General features: G+C 41.6%; 1 protein-coding gene across 13 annotated transcripts in view; it reads right to left on the bottom strand.

The window, feature by feature from the left end:
• Window positions 1–21,395, bottom strand: part of LOC106582854 (forkhead box protein P1-B) — a 213,748-nt gene that overhangs the window by 141,854 nt on the left and 50,499 nt on the right. For 2 of the 13 annotated variants that reach the window (XM_045705056.1, XM_045705054.1), the window contains exons 3-4: window positions 20,976–21,073; window positions 20,207–20,265 (exon numbers count right to left, since the gene is read on the bottom strand). The exons of the other annotated variants lie outside the window; for them this stretch is intronic. The gene's annotated coding sequence lies outside the window, so the exon portion shown is untranslated. The remainder of the gene's footprint in view (window positions 1–20,206; window positions 20,266–20,975; window positions 21,074–21,395) is intronic. 13 annotated transcript variants of the gene reach the window in all.

Raw genomic sequence — 21,395 nt, 5'->3', positions numbered from 1 at the left:
GAGAGGAAACCAGAACAATCAACCCAACTTACTTTTTTTCTGCTGAATTTAGAAACACTAATTAGTTTTGCTCTCATAAACCCAACCTGAAAACGACCAATTGGAAAGTGAGAATGAGACGTACAGCAGAAACAAGTACTTGTCATTCTCCTATTAAAGTCCCACATCCACAACTTTACCGCAATGACTTTCACACTGCTCCCATGGTGAGCCGAATGTTACCTACTAAACGCAGTCACATGCTCATCTTGATAAGTTAATAGGCCTTTATGTAATCCTTTAGCAAGCCTTTTACAGAGTTTGTAGGATAGTATTACTGATCTAGAGAGCCACATCAAACCCAGTTGGAGAGGCTTGGTTCAACAGATGTCTGAACAACCAGGCTGACCTCAGCACCAGCTGGGCTCTACCATGAACCAACCAGGGCCAGACAGAGAGAAAGTTACCTGTTTGCAGCTGCCTGGTTTACATGAATTTCCTGTTTCAAGGGTATCGAAACCACTATATCCCTAGTACCTATTGACTAACAACTGGGACCTGTACCTTCCTGTGCTAGCCTATCACGCAGCGCATTCTCTTGCCAAGTCGTGTGGGTTTCATGTTTAGTTTGTCATAAGAAATGAATGATAAACTTGTCTTCAGGAATTTTCACTGCTATTCCCCCAGCAAACAGCAGAGAGTGTTTCATCACTGTCGGGCCTAAGACTGATGGCCTGTCAGAGCCTTCCCCTGCTCTCCGGCTACAGCTTGTGGGCTGGGAAGTGGCTAAAAAAAGGCCACAGCTACACTTCCCTGGCTTGCTCTTTTTACCGGGAGTAATTCTCAGATGCCAGGTCGCTGCCAACGTCCTTGCAGCCAATGGCAAAGAGGCCAATAAGTTCACATTAACTGCAGAGTGTAACTGCGCTGAACATCTGCTCATGAATGAAAGCGCTGCCCACTAACTCAGCGAGTTGAGGCCTGCTGATGAAAAATTCAACACTCTCCTCGCTGGGACGCATGTTTTGCGCTATTCTCCTGAGTCCCCAAAATTATATTAAGAGAATTTCAGTGCGGCCCAGTGTATCTGAGAGAACAGCTGGTGCTGAAAAGGGATCTGCTGCTCGCCGGGAGCTCAGGGACTTCACACGGGATCAGCCTTCTCGTACACCATTTGTCCTTGAAGGAAAAAAATCTGTGTTAAGCACCCAGGTAATAATAAGAAACCAACAGCTACATTTAGCTGATTACACTACCCATGTGTGCAAAACCAAACTGAGAATAACCAATGAAGACATGAATTGAAATGGGGAGGTGGGGGGGAGTGGACAAAAGGGCAATTGTGACAATAAGTAGCACCCTCTGGAGACATCTGCATACTGTAACACTTCTCCTTTGTTTGGCTTGTTTCCTGATTGGAACTCATTAATTTGATAACTAGGGGGTTATCAAAACCAACATGGAGGTAGAAAGAGGAGTAGACTCATCCAATACAGTACATGGGCACCACAACAACGTGATGAAGTGAATAAATTATTTACCCTAAATTACCTGGTCACACGCAGTCTTCCACTTATACTGAGCAAATTTGAAATATCTCTTCTCATCAGATGGTGAAATAGCCTCTGTTAAAAATAATACATTTAAGGAAGTGAGGATTCTAACCAAAATCTAAAAATAAAAGTTTACGTTACATTTGGTGATTTCACTTCTGTCTTCCTTTAAAACGGAGATGGTAGGCATCACTTCACTGATACAAACATGTGGCACGCACAGCGACACACAATCATTCATTCTCTCCAAATGCTTTTCTCTCTATTGCTTGCTTGTCACAATATCTCTCAGATCACCAAGTTGTCATTCCTCCAAAAACCCAGTTTCACGTAAGAACACTTGTGTGGGACAAACTCACTATTATGTTTACAGACGAGAGAACTACTAATTTACTGCTGGGCTTCCTGTATGTTCCGTTTAGAGCGAAATGATGGCATATGAAGGAGTTATACAGTATTTAAATGATCATGATGTTACAACCCCCTCCCCGAATACCATGCGGGTGAGTAAAAAATATTTTACAAGACATTTGGCTGGTGACAAATCACAGCACTTTGTCTTCCTGACACCATGCCTCCTTCCTTCTTCAACCTCCCAACTTCACATGGTGATAGGAAATCACACATTACCACACTGGCAAACAATTACAACCATGTCATTAACGAAAACCCTCCCTGAGCCAGCGCTTTGCCAGACAGACACAAAGCATGATAAACCTGACAACACAACATGTCTTCATGATGTCGTAGAATAAACATAGGATTGATCAATCATGACACTAGGACACACATCCAATTCGGACAGGAATCAAATTGGGTGGGCTGGGTGTCAGTGCTTTGTTTAACAAAAGTATCATTACCACAGTCCCAAACAATCATAAGTTGGTTCCAAAATCCAAAACTAATATCAAAGCCAGAAGGTAGAAAACTCAATTTCTCACTTTATATTAAAAGTCAACCTTTTAGAACAGTTTTCCCATTAAAATGACTTAATCAGATATTAAGCATTAGTATCTCTTTTAATCTCCAAGTGTCAGCTGGCAAATGAAAAAAGCTAGCCTCTGTAAATATGACTGCTTACTTCTAACACAAGCATTGTTGACACGTAATGTAATTTCAGCGGGACATCCAAATGAAAGCACTACGGGGTAATATAATGCTCTTAATGAGAATTCTTTCCAGCTCGAGACCTTGGCGAGATAGCCATAATGCATGGCTTCTCTTTTTAATAAAATAATTGTTACAGTTATTAAAGATGAATCTCATCAGAGGCAAGATGACAAAATAATTCATTACCAAAACCCAGGCTTTAAATAGCTGCAAATTAAAATTCCCCTGAAAATATGCTTCCTGATAAATGGGATCGTTATTTCATATAAATATTGGATATAGTGTGCCCTTGAAAGGAAAGAAATATTGCAACTGTCCATTAAAAAGTTTGCAGTATAAACCAATGAACAGTTTAATCAATAACAAAAACACTAACAATACCCATACTTTAATTATTGCTACAAATCTGTTAAATATGTCAGGATGTTAGTCTACCCAAAGCTAATTTCTGACACATGGATCAGAGGAAGAAAAGTATTTAAGACTCATATAGATGTAGGATCTTAATTTGAGCCAGTTTGCTACAGCAGGAAAATAATCCTGCAGCAACAGGAAATGTGAATTATTATTTGGATTTTAATTAATGGACATTTTTGTAGGGACTGATACATTTTTCATAAGGGACAATTAAGTCTGAAATTTCAAAGTGGAAATTACAAACTTCAGAAGCCTTTTTAAACCGCATTGCAAGAAAGTTATCCTGCAACAGGGCGATCAAATTAAGATCCTACATTTATAATAACTCCTACATATGGGAGTTAACAAGGTAGACCACTGAGCTACTGCCTACACGGAGGCGCCCACGTCCCTCTGAGCACGGGGAACCACGGAGAACCTTGGACTCACTACTCCCACCAGTACATTCATGTGTAAAAAGAGAATGTTTTGAGGCCCATGGTTCCACTAACTCTCCCCAGGCCCCTCCCCGCTCACAGCTCTTCTCAAGTCTTATTTGTGTATTCAAAAGAAATTATTTACAGTGATGGCATTGGAAACTTCCCAGCATGCCTTTTAACCTATCGTTTTTCACTCTCTTCACAGCAGGCTGTCCAGAGGAAATGCTTTATTAAGATCCCAGAGACATAAAGAGCCAGGGTGACATCCTGCATTACTGTCTAAAAGGTAAAGTTATTTAGACCAATAAAGCACTAATATATTGTTTTAGTGGAATTACACAGAAGTTATCTCTACCTTAATAACATCACCACAACCCCTAATGTTGTTAAGATCAATAAAGCCTATTAAAGTAATGACCTCAACACAGATAACGCTGTATACTGGTATTACGAAGCACAGAGAACAACTGAAGTCAAATCACAAACCATTCTAATACGGTTCAAAATGTGACCCGTTTCAGGAAGCAAGGCGTATGTTGCATGTCACTACTTCACAGAAGAGGCATTTGTACGTCTTTTTTTGTATTTTATCAAAATGCATTTTTTGGCAGAAATGCCTTCTGGAACATGTGAACTTGTATGTGCCTTAATAACAAACTTGTATTCCCTATGTAAATACAAATAAAATTGTTAAATTACAAGCCAAGTTGGTTTAGCTATGGAAAAAGCCAGGAACCTTCCTGCTAGCCATGACTGGCTGAGATAATGGATGGGCTGGACATGCCAGGGGATGAGTGTGGATTGGTCTGCCAATAATCTATAACGTTAGCTGCTCAGTATGTGTTGATCATCCTTTCTAGAGCAGCTTTTTTGTTTGTTTTTACAACATTAGCCATCGAGAAATACAAAAGTTGTGTTACTTTTCTCAACAACACTGATGCCCTGAATTTAGCAGGCGCTATCGACAGATCAGTTGGAAAAAGTTGTGATGGGCTAGTTGCATTGCTAGTTATAGCCTAATTGTTAGTTAGCTAACACTGAACCTAGTTGGTTAGCTTTAGCTACTTGCATTTTCATACTACAGCTACTGTATGACAATACGTTTGTATTGGTAGCAGTATGAGTGTTGTTTATTCCGGTTCATTGTTTAGTTAGCTAGCTACATGTCTAAACAAGAGACTCTACTTCGCCAGATGATTACATGACCCATCAAGTTAGCAAGTTGTGTCTGGGGGTGATTACGGACAGCTATTGTATTTCATGAACATGTGTACATGTCTAGACAATAGCATTTCTTTCACATAACCCATCAATTTAGACAAGTGTGTCTGGGGTAAGTGTAATCTAATAATTATCAAATATTTGTATCTGGAGACTTTGTTTTTGATATTGCTACTAAGCAAATACGCTAGTAACCATTTCACTGTACCGTTTTCACCTTCTGTGTCCTGTGCATGTGACAAATTCACTTGTATTTGATATAGAGTGCGTTTACCAGAGATGGTAATGTGAAGAACAACATAACCTGCACCAAAGTCAGATTAGGATATAGGCCAAGAACTTCCTTCTTGTAGACTACTACCGTTACCATTTTTAGCCTTGAAAACTTTGGTTGTTTACTACACTACTCACTCTGTTTAGCACATGGCCTCACATTTGAATCTTTAAAGAGATGGGTGGGGCTAAAGCTTAAGAGGGTGTGAACGATGCTGAATGGGTGTAGACAAAGAAGAGCACCAAAACATTCAAGGGGCATTTTCTCCAAAGTGGGGTTACAAGTTTATCAACATTCAAAGCAGAATTACTTTCCCTTTTACCTCAACTGTAGTGTATGATATACCATTTCTAGCTCTGAGTCTACTTTTATCCAATGTAAAAAAAAAAACATTTTTAAATTTTGCTACATTGGACTGAATCCAGGTGGTGGGTCACAAATGTGAACATGATGAATAGCTAATGCTGTGCCCTAGGAACTAGTTTATGACACACTGACTAAAAACTGTAGTGTGTGAAAAAGGCCTTCTCCTTCTAAACCTCAGGATGGTGATGTCAGAGAGTTGACCTGTTTCTTTCCTGTCGAAAAACTCTCTCTCTCTATATATATATATATATATATATATATATATATATATACACACTGCTCAAAAAAATAAAGGGAACACTTAAACACAATGTAACTCCAAGTTAATCACACTTCTGTGAAATCATACTGTCCACTTAGGAAGCAACACTGATTGACAATAAATTTCACATGCTGTTGTGCAAATGGAATAGACAACAGGTGGAAATTATAGGCAATAAGCAAGACACCCCCAATAAAGGAGTGGTTCTGCAGGTGGGGACCACAGACCACTTCTCAGTTCCAATGCCTCCTGCCTGATGTTTTGGTCACTTTTGAATGCTGGCGGTGCTTTCACTCTAGCAAACCGAGCTGTGGCAAGAACGGTTTGCTGTGTCTGTCAGCATAGAGTCCAGAGCATGGAGGCGCTACCAGGAGACAGGCCAGTACATCAGGAGACGTGGAGGAGGCCGTAGGAGGGCAACAACCCAGCAGCAGGACCGCTACCTCCGCCTTTGTGCAAGGAGGAGAAGGAGAAGCACTGCCAGAGCCCTGCAAAATGACCTCCAGCAGGCCACAAATGTGCATGTGTCTGCTCAAACGGTCAAAAACAGACTCCATGAGGGTGGTATGAGGGCCCGACGTCCACAGGTGGGGGTTGTGCTCCTGAGATCCCTCAGGAGACCATCCGCCACCTCATCAGGAGCATGCCCAGGCGTTGTAGGGAGGTCATACAGGCATATGGAGGCCACACACACTATTGAGCCTCATTTTGACTTGTTTTAAGGACATTACATCAAAGTTGGATCAGCCTGTAGTGTGGTTTTCCACTTTAATTTTGAGTGTGACTCCAAATCCAGACCTCCATGGGTTGATAAATTGGACTTCCATTGATTATTTTTGTGTGATTTTGTTGTCAGCCCATTCAACTATGTAAAGAAAAAAGTATTTAATAAGATTATTTATTTCATTCAGATCTAGGATGTGTTGTTTAAGTGTTCCCTTTATTTTTTTGAGCAGTGTATATATATATATATATATATATATATATATATATATATATATATATATATATATATATATAATAAGGAGTTGAGGTTCATATAAGCCCTCTGTGGTAGAACCCTGTATGATGTGGAATCAGTAGAGCTCTCCAAACCCACACCTCACGCAGCCAGCTCCTACTCCCTTCAGATGGGCTCATTCCTAGCAGTGTCCACCAGGTGATGCACTAAATCAACCTAAATCAGCATCTGTCCATCAGCCCCTGAGTTGAACGATGACCACCGTTCATCCACTCCCACAGGGTCACCCCCTCCCCCAGTCACCATGACAATACAGGAGAAAGAACGTGCATACAGCAGCATCATCATCATCATCATCATCACACACCTGTGCTGCAGCAGATTCACACTCAGTGATGGGAGATACTTAAGGAATTGAAGGAACCTCACAAATTGAAGGAACCTCACGAATCATATATAAGCAATGTTATGAAATAAATTCAAGGTATAGTCCTGACAGGCTAAATATGGCTATTGTTTAATTCAGAAGTACGAACATCAGCACAGATTTTTTTGTCATTGTTCTAGAGGTGTCACAGAGAGAGTTTGATAAGCTTATACAGACTGGTCAACAGAGAGGATGTGGTGAAGTATACAAATGGTTGAGAAAACACTTGTGCGTGCATTTGTTGTTAGTGTACAGACATATGGATTGCAGCACAGAGAAACACCACAACTCAAACCACAGGAAAGACTGTTTTGATGTTACCTCTATCAGCAAGGATAGGTGATGAAAAAAAATACTTCTGTAAGACAGAAAGTGTTAAAGAAAAGTCCCTTTGCAGGGTTTCATTTTGTTCTGAGATAAATTCAGAGGTTCAGGCAGAGGAATGACACTCAAAACATAAACAACAGAAATAACAAGAGCCTTTTAAGAAGTTTCAATTGACTCTCACATCAATGCATTTGTGAAGACCACTTTAGGTAGATAACTGTCTGGGTAACCGGAGAAAGGCAGTATGCCACTCAACAACAAAGCTTTTTGTCATCTCATCTTTCTAGTTTGCACCAACACCAAACTTAAGCATTCACATACTTTTTATTTATTTTTTATTTTACCTTTATTTAACTAGGCAAGTCAGTTAAGAACAACTTCTTATTTTCAATGACGGCCTAGGAACAGTGGGTTGTTCAGGGGCAGAACGACAGATTTGTACCTTATCAGCTCGGAGATTCGAACTTGCAACCTTTCGGTTACTAGCCCAACGCTCTAACCACTATCTCTACATTTTCACAACCCAACTAACTGTTGATATCCCCAGTTACACAATGAAGCCATTTCACAGAGGTCAACAAGCAGGCAGCCGAGCACCATGAGGTGGGGAAATCCCTACTTTTCCTTACATCACAGCTTTAAAACAGATTGCGCCTCTATTTCAGGGAAGACAAACAAGTATGAATAATAGTGTGATTAAGGGAGTATTGACAACAGGAGAGGAGTCATGTCTCAGCTGGAGGGTTTTTGGTTACTCCAGAGGACTAAATCCAGGGGTTATATCTGCACTGCACAATGCTGTCCTCCTTCCTGCAGGGCCCACAGTCAGGCCCACTGCTGTCCCACACAGACCGACCGACCAATAGAAACCTGAGACGATCCAGGCAGCACAAAGAGAGCGCACAGAGGTGATGATTGTGAATAATACCTCTGCAAAATGATCATCTTTGACAGTATAATATTACCGAACAATAAATAAATGGGGCTAATAAGGGAAAGAGATAGAGAGCGAAAGAAAGAAAGTAAAGTGAGAGGAGAGGATATCTGCCGCCAGCCTCAAAGTGAAAGCATAAATAAAGTGTGGCGCAGATCTTTTACCTTCTTCAATTATCTGGCTTTTGACATGCAAGCTGAGCACAGTATAATTAACATCTCTGGAGATAATGGGGTCGCTACTCACTGATCAATCTCACACATATATTATCTGCCTCTTACCAATCTATGCTCCCTCCGTTATCATGAGAAGGGAAAAACGCCACTATGGCATTTGCCTTTTAATAATTCTCTGAGATTATGGTTTATGTCAGCTCCAACAGGGCCCATCTTCCAAAACGTAAATTAGGGCTGAGATCCAACAGCTATCTATAGTAAATACACGAGCTGATGCAACGCTATCTAACTTGTTTTTTGCATGCCTTATTCATGCAAGATCGAATAGTATCCTCTTAATCAATTACTCACTGAACATATCACTAAATTAAAATTGCATTTAACACTATTCCCCATAGCCAATAACATTAAATCATTGGCCTGGTAATCTTTGCACTGAGGTAAGTGTCTTTTGAGAGGTCATCTTCTCAGCCCAAATTCTCAGGCCAATCTTGTAAAAGCTGCTAGCCACACCCTCTAACCAAGTTAACACCTGGTTCGCCACTAAACCTGCCCTCAAGTGATTTTTTTTGGTCCCTCAAAGTATTTGGTTAAAAAAAGACTAAAATCACCAGGAATTCAGGAAAAAATTTGTTTGAATGTAAACTTTGAATTTTTTTATCAAAATGTGTATTTTGGCAGAAATGCCTTCTGGAACATGTGAACATTGATGTGCCTTAATAACAAACTTGAATTCCATCTATAAATACGAATACAATTGTTAAATTATGAGCCTAGTCGGTTTAGCCACGGGAAAAAACAACAACCTTCCCGCTAGCCATGATTGGCTGAGATAATGAGTGGGCTGGATATGCCGAGAGATGAGTTCGGATTGGTCTGCCATGTAGCTCGCTTCTGTCTATAACATGAGCTGGTCAGTATGTGTAGGTAATCCTTTCTAACGCAGTTTTTTTTTAAAGATATCATATAGTAGACCTGCATACGTCTTGCTCTCGCTAGCTAACGCTACATGTATGATCTGTGTAGTAATATTATTCGTATCTTATAGCCATTTGCATTGCTAGTTATAGCCTAATGTTACCTAGCTAACATTGAACCTGGTTGGTTAGCTACTTGCAGATTCATGCAAGGTAGCAATGCTATGAGTTGGGATTATGGTTCATTGTTTAGCTAGCTTGCTACATGTCTAAACAAAAGACTCCACTATGCAAGTAACCATTTCAATAGAATGTTCATGATGTCACTGTGACAACTGTCGATAGACGTAGCTGGTAAATTCGCAGAATAACTGACAAATTTACGAACTCGCTACACACGTTGAATATGGCCCGTGTCAGGAAACGTTGGCAAAAAAGTGATTCAATTGTTGCCAGCAGCACAGTTGCACTCACCAACGCTCTGTATAACATAAAAACAGCCTGACCAGCTCTACAAGGGAGAGTAGAATGGTCCGAGTGAGATGCTCTCTCACTTGTGTCTAGAAGTAACTAGCAAGCTAGTCAGCTTGGGTGCTTGACTGCTGTTAGGTCAGAATGCTAAAACCTACTCCATCATTTTAAAAGGCTAATTTATCATTAGAAAACCCTTTTTCAATTATATTAGCACAGCTGTAAACTGTTGTTCTGCTTAAAGAAGCAATAAAACTGGCATTCTTTAGACTAGTTGAGTATCTGGAGCGTCAGCATTTGTGGGTTCGATTACAGGCTCAAAATGGCCAGAAACAAAGAACTTTCTTCTGAAACTCGTCAGTCTATTCTTGTTCTGAGAAATGAAGGCTACTCCATGAGAGAAATTGACAAGAAATGGAAGATCTCGTACAACGCTGTGTACTACTCCCTTCACAGAACAGCGCAAACTGGTTCTAACCAGAATAGAAAGAGGAGTGGGAGGCCCCGGTGCACAACTGAGCAAGAGGACAAGTACATTAGAGTGTCTAGTTAGAGAAACAGAGGCCTCACAAGTCCTCAACTGGCAGCTTCATTAAATAGTACTCGCAAAACACCAGTCTCAACGTTAACATCCGGGAAGCTGGCCAGTTTAGCTTCTTTAAATCAGCAAACGTTTTCATCTTTGCTAACATAATTGCAAAAGGGTTTTCTAATGATCAATTAGTCTTTTAAAATGAGAAAATTGGATTAGCTATCACAATGTGCCTTTGGAACACAGGAGTGATGGTTTCTGATAATGGGCCTCTGTACGCCTATGTAGATATTCCATTAAAAAGCAACCGTTTCCAGCTACAATAGTCATTTACAACATTAACAATGTCGACACTCTATTTCTGATCAATTTTATATTATGTAAATGGAGAAAAAAACATGCTTTTCTTTCAAAAACAAGGACATTTCAAAGTGACCCCAAACTTTTGAACGGTAGTATATATATATATATATATATATTTTTTGTCATTTAGCAGATGCTCTAATCCAGAGCGACTTACAGTAGTGAATACATACATTTCATTTTCATTTCATGCATTTTTTTTTTTGTACTGGCCCCCCGTGTGAATCGAACCCACAACCATGGCGTTGCACACACCATGCTGGCGTTGCAAACACCATGCTCTACCAACTGAGCCACAGGGAAGGCTTTATATATATATTTTTTAATATATATTTTTTAATATATATATTTATTTTTTAAATGTAACCTTTCTTTAACTAGGCAACCCAGTTAAGAACAAATTCTTATTTACAATGACGGCCTACACCGGCCAAACCCGGACGACACTGGGCCAATTATGCACCGCCCTATGGGACTCCCAATCACGGCCGGTAGTGATACAGCCTGGATTCAAACCAGGGTCTGTAGTGACGCCTCTAGCACTGAAATGCAGTGCCTTAGACCACTGCACCACTCCGGAGCCCATGATATACAATTTTCTAGCTCTGAGTCTCTACTGTTAAAAACACAATTTCAAATTGTGCTACATAAGACCAAATCGAGCCGGTCGGTCACACGTAGATTAATTGAGAAAAGTGAATTATTATGTGACATAAAACATGTGTCAGTGCTTGTTAGGCACATGGATGGACATTGCCAAGAGGTGGACCACAACAAGCATAGCTCCACCACTTCCCTTACAGATCCAAAGCCACCACAACAGACTCAGTGGAGGCTGTCCCAGTCTAAATAGTGTTGCTCTCTCAGGTTATTTACCAGAGAGATTCTTTGAAAACAGCTGGAGCAGGCCAAAAGCCCTGAGACGTGTATCTAGTTGTTGTTTGGATTATTTCCATCCGCCTGTCAATGGCAGGATCACATCTCTGGAGATGGAGATGTGCCCTGTAGGAACTCACTAATACACTGCACCCAGAGAGAGAAGAGAGGAGAGAGGCAGAGTTCACTGGAGCACCCTGCACGTTATCCACTCCTCCAGGGGGCTAAATGAAGATGAGGAGTACAGTCTCTGCTTCTAATAAGGGTCAGCTGCTGCTGCAAATACAATACAGCTGATTATTGTGGAAAACAGACAATAATATAACCTAGATATTTTCTGGATAATCAAGTAGGTATTGCTTTCCATGTGACTTCGCAACATTACAGCCTGGAAGAGTTCAGATGAAACATCCACATAAAGCATAAGAAAACAAAGATAGTCTTTGTTTATGATAAAGTACACCCATTTAGAGTCACCTTGTTACATCAATACCAGTGTAAGCCCACATTCTGATTTGCATGAACACTACTTGTTCCAAGTATTCATTTTATGAGAAATAATGAGATGTGAGCTACTGCTTAACTCCCACATTGTAAGCGTTAAGCACAGACTCCTAAGTTCTACATTATCTCTTGAAGCATGAGGCGGTCAGTATAATATCTCACTACTTAGAGAAGTGATCCATGAACAAAATGGAGATACAATATCTTTTTGTATTTGTAAGCCTCATTAAAGCCATTGACCTTATATACTACCAGCCATGATGCGAATGTTGCAAAAGCAGCCTCAATTATTATCACTGTTTTGAAGTTACATTTCTGAATGACAAGTATTCCTTTTATTTACCCATATCAATAAGAAGCATTGACAACGAAATCAAAACATCACTGACAATGAAATTGTACAATAACAAAGTATGAGCAATACTGCAATTTAAAAGAGACTCAATTGATTGCAAAATGGAGGATGATATGTACATTTTTTTTCCCTTCCTTTGCCACTGTTGCTAAGGAGGTTCAGTGAGCTACTTAAGTGTATTAACACGATGCTGCCTGGAGACTGGATGGTTTATCACTTTGCACTCTCTCAACAAATGTGCGTTTTATGTGGCAGGTCTGAGTTTAGACTCTGGTGTCCAGCCGTAAGGCAGCTAATAAAAAACTACCTTTGAAACCTGGTGTGTGGACTAGTACCGACATGACACCACCGAGCAGGCAGGCGTCAATGTGGCTCACCTTTTCACCATGCTCACTAGCTGACAACACCCTCTGCCTCCAGACTAGCAGTCTGGCTACAGGACAACAGGACTCAGACAGGTGAAAGTCAATGTGTGTGGAGAATAAAAGTTAGAGGTAATATATTTAAAATTGCAAGATTCACCAGGTAAGTAATTTAATCAATTAAGTGTAACAGTAAACACACACACACTTTTTGCTTTCGGTAAAGAGATTACTGTATTGGAGGGTGACAACACTGATAATTACACAGTACCTACATCATACAATGTAATTATGGAGATTTAAACATCTGACACCCCTTCCCTTCCGTTTTACAAGCCAAGCGGAATTCCTGGCAAGGTCTACACACACACTCTCAGGCACGCGCACGCACGCACACACACTCTGTGTGTGTGTGTGTGTGTGTGTGTGTGTGTATGTATCGGGACACACTCTTAAAGGCCCAGTGAGTCAAAAATGTGATTTTCCTGTGTTGTATATATGTTTCCACACTATGAGGTTGAAATAATACTGTGAAATTGTGAAAAGTATGACCATGTACATTCTAGATATTTTTGAAAAGACAGCTTGAAATTTAAGCCTGTTTCGGTGGGATGGAGTTTTGGCCTGCCTGGTGACGTCAGGTAAATTAGTTAATAGGCCAACAAGACGGAGAGATCCAAACCCCTCTGCCGACAAAAACTAGTTTTCAGTTTTCCCTTCCCTACTCAGACCACTCCCAGACAGCCCTAGCAAAATTCTTGCTCGAGAAATTGCTCTTCGCTAAAAAACTATTTTTTGTTAATTTCTTTACCGTTTTCATTGAAAACAATCACAGTAAGGTATTTAACTGTTACCCAGAAATGATTTGATATTGAGATAGAAGTGGCTGCATTGGACCTTTAATGTTTCCCACTCCCTTTCGTAGTGACCTGTGCTAACCTTGGTCCCACCTCCCGAGGCAGAGCAGGAAGCCGTGCTGAGTGAGTGCTGCTGAGTCAGTCTAGGCCCAGCCTCCCAGTCTCTTACACAATGCAGCCTGCCTAGAGCAGGGGCCTCCCAGCACCTGCCTCAGAACTCTTTTGTGAGATGATCAAACCTGAGGGGCGGGGGGGGGCACATCCTGCGTGAAACCGCATCCTGAACAAGCATCACCGCGTCTCACGGTAAATAAATACTCTCTCCTCACAAAGCTTCCGTCAACTGTCACTGCCTTGGCTCCAATCACCTTCAAGTCCAAACAGGAAAGTGCAGAGAGGCGAGGGAGATGGCAGATATGAGCTTTCATTTGCTTCTTGCTGCAGTTTCGCCTCGGCGGCGGTGCTTCCTATTCTCCTGCTCCGCCAGCTGCCCGCGATCTGTCCCAGACCCCTGGTCCTTCCTGCCACCCTTCATTAGCACATTATCCATGTGGAGGCGGCGGCCATAAAGCCAGGAAGTCACCATTAGGTGCAACTCGGACCATTTAAGAAGCACGCTGCACAGACACTTGAGGCCAAACACGGGGCTCCTGTAGTAGTCTAGCGAGCCAGTAGCGTACAGCAGCACAGAGACAGTTGACTGCCTTATTAAGCATTATCAGATATCCATTATCAGAGGAGATACAGCTAAACAACAGAGCATGACAACGGAGACATGACAACGGCGACATGACAACGGCGACATGACAACAAGCTCACCGTTGACAAATTGCTTTCGGTTGCACTGCAGACAGGCTACATGTGTGAATAACTTATTAAATGAAGGGGTATGATAAGGCAGTTCATTCTTCATGACGCTGAACTTGACACGTTACATAACAGAGGGGTACACAAGAAAATATAAAAAATCTACTTGAGAATGATGTTTATCTATACTGCTCAAAAAAATAAAGGGAACACTTAAACAACACAATGTAACTCCAAGTCAATCACACTTCTGTGAAATCAAACTGTCCACTTAGGAAGCAACACTGATTGACAATAAATGTCACATGCTGTTGTGCAAATGGAATAGACAACAGGTGGAAATTATAGGCAATAAGCAAGACACCCCCAATAAAGGAGTGGTTCTGCAGGTGGAGACCACAGACCACTTCTCAGTTCCTATGCTTCCTGGCTGATGTTTTGGTCACTTTTGAATGCTGGCAGTGCTTTCACTCTAGTGGTAGCATGAGACGGAGTCTACAACCCACACAAGTGGCTCAGGTAGTGCAGCTCATCCAGGATGGCACATCAATGCGAGCTGTGGCAAGAAGGTTTGCTGTGTCTGTCAGCGTAGTGTCCAGAGCATGGAGGCGCTACCAGGAGACAGGCCAGTACATCAGGAGACGTGGAGGAGGCCGTAGGAGGGCAACAACCCAGCAGCAGGACCGCTACCTCCGCCTTTGTGCAAGGAGGAGCAGGAGGAGCACTGCCAGAGCCCTGCAAAATGACCTCCAGCAGGCCACAAATGTGCATGTGTCTGCTCAAACGGTCAGAAACAGACTCCACGAGGGTGGTATGAGGGCCCGACGTCCACAGGTGGGGTTTGTGCTTACAGCCCAACACCGTGCAGGACGTTTGGCATTTGCCAGAGAACACCAAGATTGGCAAATTCGCCACTGGCGCCCTGTGCTCTTCACAGATGAAAGCAGGTTCACACTGAGCACATGTGACAGACGTGACAGAGTCTGGAGATGCCGTGGAGAACGTTCTGCTGGCTGCAACATCCTCCAGCATGACTGGTTTGGCGGTGGGTCAGTCATGGTGTGGGGTGGCATTTCTTTGGGGGGCCGCACAGCCCTCCATGTACTCGCCAGAGGTAGCCTGACCGCCATTAGGTACCAAGATGAGATCCTCAGACCCCTTGTGAGACCATATGCTGGTGCGGTTGGCCCTGGGTTCCACCTAATGCAAGACAATGCTAGACCTCATGTGGCTGGAGTGTGTCAGCAGTTTCTGCAAGAGGAAGGCATTAATGCTATGGACTGGCCCGCCCGTTCCCAGACCTGAATCCAATTGAGCACTTCTGGGACATCATGTCTAGCTCCATCCACCAACGCCACGTTGCACCACAGACTGTCCAGGACTTGGCGGATGCTTTAGTCCAGGTCTGGGAGGAGATCCCTCAGGAGACCATCCGCCAACTCATCAGGAGCATGCCCAGGCGTTGTAGGGAGGTCATACAGGCACGTGGAGGCCACACACACTACTGAGCCTCATTTTGACTTGTTTTAAGGACATTACATCAAAGTTGGATCAGCCTGTAGTGTGGTTTTCCACTTTTATTTTGAGTGTGACTCCAAATCCAGACCTCCATGGGTTGATAAATTGGATTTCCATTGATTATTTTTGTGTGATTTTGTTGTCAGCACATTCAACTATGTAAAGAAAAAAGTATTTAATAAGACTATTTCTTTCATTCAGATCTAGGACGTGTTGTTTAAGTGTTCCCTTTATTTTTTTGAGCAGTGTATATTGACTTGAAAAAGTTATATTTGGTTTGATTGTGTCACCAGAATCTGAAACAAACATCACAATGGCTGTCCTACTCCAGCTCTTGCTTAAGTGGAGAGAGCATCCAGACCTTCGGTCCCTCTAGCTCAGTTACACAGTTTTATTACATTTGAATGAGTCAAGCTGAAAAGTGCATGCAGCTGCTGACTCTAGCCTATCGCTGCTCTGCCAATTTTTACAGCATTGCCCACCAGGCTTGAAACATCCTTGTGTGTTTGTGTGTGCGTGCGTGCGTGTAAAATTATGGATAGCTGAAATTGTCTTACATGACCCATATTCTGTTGATGCCGGACTTGCTGGTAACTATTTAACATCTTTATGGTTATGCTGTATTTTGATTGCCAGAAAATAGGGGAAGGCAAAATATGACATGCAGTTACTCCGATAGTTGAAAGTTCTAATTGGGCAGAGCTTTTCTGTGGTCTGACGTCATCCCTTCTCAACATAGATGGGAAACAGGACAGGACAGGAGCTGAGAGACGCCAGAAGAAGGAGCAGATAATGATCTGAAAATAACTATTTTCACTCAAATCAGTGGTAAAGCCAGGCATATGAAACTTACTCATCCATGGGATTAAAGGAAAGGTTCACCCATTTTGAACGTTATATTGTTTTTGTGTATCTCGGAGTGATGTTCTATCGATTCCCTGGGTCAAGTCATGTTTTTATGTGTATCTGAGTTACTGGCGTTCAAGCAGGCAGAAATCCGTCCGGTATGACGTAGCACTGTGATAAAGTCGCTCTGTCACTACACTGAAAGTTAAAACCTCTTAGTAATCCCTTCGCGCGCCAATCCCTTTAGCGGGATCGATTTGACAACATCCAGTGAAATTGCAGAGCGCCAAATTCAAACTACAGAAATACCAATATTCAAGATTCACGACAATATAAATGTAATACATCAAAATAAAGCTTAACTTCTTGTTAATCCAGCCGCAGTGTCAGATTTCAAAAAGGCTTTACGGCGAAAGCAGACCATGCGATTATCTGAGGACAGCGCCCCGCATACAAACACATGAAAATCATTTTCAACCAGGCAGGTGGCGACACAAAAGTCCGAAATAACGATTTAATAAATGCCTTACCTTTGAAGATCCTCTTCTGTTGGCACTCCAAAATGTCCCAGAAACATCACAAATGGTCCTTTTGTTCAATAATGTCCTTTTTTATATCCCCAAAATGTCAATTTATTTGGCACGTTATATTCAGAAATACACCGGTTCCAACTCGCCCAACATGACTACAAAGTATCTAATAAGTTACCTGTAAACTTGGTCCAAACATTTCAAACAACGTTCCTAATTCAACCTAAGGTATCCTAAAACGTAAATAATCGATAAAATTTAAGACAGAATATACTGTGTTCAATACCGGATAAAAACAACATGAAGCGCGCTCCAGTTCACGCGCATCAAAACAGTAGAGTCCACTTGGCTTGACACTTACAAAGAACAGCCCTACTTCTTCATATCTCAAAATAAAAACTTCAACCAATTTCTAAAGACTGTTGTCATCTAGTGGAAGCCATAGGAACTGCAACCAGGTTCCTATTAAATAGGGCTTCCCATAGAAAAACAATTGAAGGTCACCACAGTGACCTCAAAAAAATGTTCCTGGATGGTTTGTCCTCGGGGTTTCGCCTGCCAAATCAGTTCTGTTATACTCACAGACATTATTTTAACAGTTTTAGAAACTTTAGAGTGTTTTCTATCCAAATCTACCAATCATATGCATATCCTAGCTTCTGGGCCTGAGTAACAGGCAGTTTACTTTGGGCACGCTGTTTATCCAGACGTGAAAATACTGCCCCTTATCCCTAAGAAGTTTTAATAGGAATACGACTTTTCGATCACGAAAACGTCTATTATATATGTCAGATTTCAATACTGGCCGATATCATAACTCTGGAGGATGTCTTCTCTCAAATGAGCGATTGATCCTATTTTTGCGATATTCCTACTTAAAGAGATGTGTAATTTAACAGAGGGTCTAGTCTAGCACATTGTTCCTATTTGTCTGCCTCTTTAGTCAAGGGTGCATTGCATGGTGCCGTTGCCAGAGATATTATAGAAAGGAGATAGGAATCCAATGAATGAAGTAACGTATACCGCCCCACCCAGCAGACTGTCGACCAATCGCATTCCCGTTGTCATGCTGTGTCCCGTGGTTGCTAAGCTAATCGTCATGCAATCCCTTCTCAAAGTCAGTGTATATGACGAGATACGTGCCTATTTTCCTCAAACGTTTGTAATGTAATGATTCCAAAGCTATACGATACCACAGATAGCAAGTTAATTATCTCACATCTCTGAAAATATTTGTAATGTGGTACTTCTTGTTGATGTTTTTTTTTGCTAGTGCCCAATAGACTCCCATTCACTCCTTGAAGGAGAGCGCTCCTTGTCCCAGAATTGCCCAGAATGCACTGCGTGGCCCATTCACATAGCCTCAGCAATGTTTTCCATCTCCTCAAAAGTATATCTGCTGTTGCGAATGTTAGAGTCCACTCTGTAAGCCACATCGATCTGCAGGTTGAACAGACTCCTAAATTGATAGTGGAGTTTGTTTATGCGTTACATGCTGATATTGTCTTTGGTATTATTGTGTGTAGCTATGTTTGCTAGCTATGTACCTAGCTAGCTTGACAGACAGCCCATAGAGAGCATTGCATTGTGGATTTTGTTGTCAACTTCAGCTGCAACAGACTTCCACAACGATTTTCCATGTTGCTACCAAACTTATTATAATGCCAAAATGAAGCACTTGTTCACAAAAAATATTTATCTTACATATAAGTGTTATTTAACACAGTAAATTAAAGGAATTAGTGGTTTTGGGTGTATTTTTTCCTTTAAGGTTGTGTAGAAACACCATGCAGTGAGTGAGTGATGCACCTTAATTCAACGTTTAGTGCCATCTGGATCCTATTGGGTACAGTACTATTTTAACATCTTATCAGGAATCCGTTGAGCAGTGATTAAGCTAGGTTACTGATCTGATAAGGCCTGCCTGCTCTCTACAGTGGAAGTCGTGTTAAGTGGGCCGTATGTTGAGCTGCTGTTAAATGTGTTTTGAGGTCTGCCATGCCGGTCAGGTGGCTACAGGCTACACCACACAGTGTTCAATCCATGCCTGAGGAGCAGACTCACTGGGCAGACACATTACTTAAAGGGCAACATCTCACTGAGCACGCCTCGATCTGCCCGAGGGGGGTGTTTGTGTGTCGTGAGTGTGTGTTTGTATCAAAGTGTGTATGTCCTTATATGTACTGTGTGTGTATGTGTCTGTGAGAGGGAGCCCTATCTCCCGAGGATTCTTAGTTGTTGTTCATTTCCTGTTCAGAGACAAAATAAGCAAATAAAGGCCAAACGGCGCTCTTCCCTGGCCTTCAACCACATCACAGCAGTTTTCCACACAAGTGGCTAACCACAGATAATTATACAATTACAACAATTTTCTGCGTCCATCTGATCTATTTTGCCATTAGAATGAGACTAGAGCACTGAGGCCTCACTCCTCTTTCCCTGAGCGAAACCCTCTCCTCTTGATCACACAACTAGACAGAAACGTCCGCAACAGAAGAAAACGCTAACAGAGCTGTGAGGAATAGGGGGTCTATTTGTTTAGCAGGATGTTAATGAATAAAGCAGGACCCGGTGGCATTCAGTATGAACCACCGTTTTCATAGGGCCACAAGGAAATGGAGAGGTTCATTTGACTGTTGGTTTAAATTAACCTTCAGTTACTGAGAGAAAAAGGACCTGAATGACATTACTATTTTCTAAGACAATACTCCCTTACGCTTGTCGTACTTGACATAAATTATTCATTATGACAAAGAAAAGCAGAGCTAAACAAATAAGTCATAAATTAAAGGTCAATACCGACCGGCATTGTAAGATAAATCAAATAAGAATTCATACATACATGATGATTGTGATCATTTCACAAAACAGCCACCGTTGAATATGCCTTTGTAAGCAAAACTACAGAGAAAGGGAATAGAGGAGAAATGTATTATATCCATGTCTTATCTATACTGAACAAAACTACAAACGCAACATGCAACAATACCAAAGGTTTTAATGAGTTACAGTTCATATGTGGAAATCAGTCAATTGAAATTCATTAGGCCCTAATCTATGGATTTCACATGACTGAGCAGGGGCGCAGCCATGGATGGGCCTGGGAGGGCATAGGCCCACCCACTTGAGAGCCAGGCCCACTGACTGGGGAGACAGTTTTTTTCCGCACAAAAGGGCTTTATTACAGACGGAAATGTTATTAGGCCCATAAAAATGTACAGCGCATGCACATATAGGATGTCTCGTACTGGGAATAAATGAATTCTACTTTCACCCTGGTCACTTAATTTGGACTAAGAAAATACACTTGATGACACTGTCAAGAAGCATTATGACCATTATAATCGTATAAACCACATAGCCTATCAGGTACATGGCCTTAAGTCGGTCATTAGTCACAAAGAGGGTGTCTTGTCCTGCTCCTGAAATCTGCTCCTACACCTACATAAGAGTTTTGACATCCTTATGTAGGTGTCATAACCAGCCATAAAATAACACAATATTTGTTATAACAGGTCTATATATATGTGTCATGACAGTGTTATCACCATATTATGACAGGTTATGAAAAGGTATATGTCAGCCATTGTGACATATTATGTAGTACTCACAAGACCACATATTGAGTGTCTCGGTCTTGTCTAGGTGTCGGATACATTTGTCCTCAGTCTTGACTCGGTCTCGGACAGTGAGGCCTCCTAATTTCTTCCTGAGACCAGCGGAGTAAAAAAACTCATAATTATCAGCTTCCATTCAGTCAGTGCATAAAACCGTGTGGCCAGGCAAAATATACTCCTTTCTGGAAACAATATCTTAACAGCCTTTATATCTATTATAAACATGTTTGCGCAGTGGTGAACCTATAGGCCTTCAGTGAGTGACAGACTCGTGATTCTGAAAGGACAACAACCGTAATACCAGCGCACTCAAGTAGGAGGTGCACTTTTTGTAAAACACAAAGGGCCAGTTGTGTAGTGGAGGGTATAGGCAGGTATAAGCCGTATACGCACCTTTTTTTCAGTGTGCATTGC

The sequence above is a fragment of the Salmo salar genome, chromosome ssa22 (genome assembly GCF_905237065.1).
Source record: "Salmo salar chromosome ssa22, Ssal_v3.1, whole genome shotgun sequence".
NCBI classification, from domain to species: Eukaryota; Metazoa; Chordata; class Actinopteri; order Salmoniformes; family Salmonidae; genus Salmo; species Salmo salar.
Note: the sequence above shows the minus strand (reverse complement) of the source record. Positions and strands in the feature narration are given on the sequence as shown.